The sequence below is a fragment of the Physeter macrocephalus genome, chromosome 7 (genome assembly GCF_002837175.3).
Source record: "Physeter macrocephalus isolate SW-GA chromosome 7, ASM283717v5, whole genome shotgun sequence".
Classification (NCBI taxonomy): Eukaryota; Metazoa; Chordata; class Mammalia; order Artiodactyla; family Physeteridae; genus Physeter; species Physeter macrocephalus.
In genome coordinates, this window is record NC_041220.1 from 146,757,245 (window position 1) to 146,757,816 (window position 572).

Here is a 572-nt window from a genome sequence, read left to right on the forward strand (position 1 = left end):
GACCGGGGCACGAACCCGCGTCCCCTGCATCGGCAGGCGGATTCTCAACCGCCGCGCCACCAGGGAAGCCCACCCCATCTTCTTTATCCATTCCTCTGTCAGTGGACATTTAGGTTGCTGCCATGTATATATATATATATATATATATATTCTTTTTCAGATTCTTTTCCCTGATGGGTTGTTACAAGATATTGAATGTAGGTCCCTGTGCTCTACAGTAGGTCCTCGTTGTTTGTCTGTTTTGTATAGAGTAGTGTGTATATCTGTTAATCCCCAACTCCTAATTTATCCCTCCCCCACCCCCCTTTCCCCTTTGGTAACCACAACTCTGTTCTCTATGTCTGTGAGTCTGTTTCTGTTTCCTACATAAGTTCATTTGTGTCATATTTTAGATTCCACATAGAAGTGATATCATATGACATTTGTCTCTGTCTGGCTTACTTCACTTAGTGTGATCATCTCTAGGTCCATCCATGTTGCTGCAAATGGCATTATTCCATTCTTTTTCATGGCTGAGTAGTATTCCATTGTGTATATGTACCCCATCTTCTTTTTTTTTTTTTTTTTTTTTT

General features: G+C 41.3%; 1 protein-coding gene across 1 annotated transcript in view; it reads left to right on the top strand.

Moving 5' to 3' along the window:
* The window catches only part of ASMT (acetylserotonin O-methyltransferase), a 22,421-nt gene that overhangs the window by 13,200 nt on the left and 8,649 nt on the right, over nt 1–572 (top strand). The window lies entirely within an intron of this gene.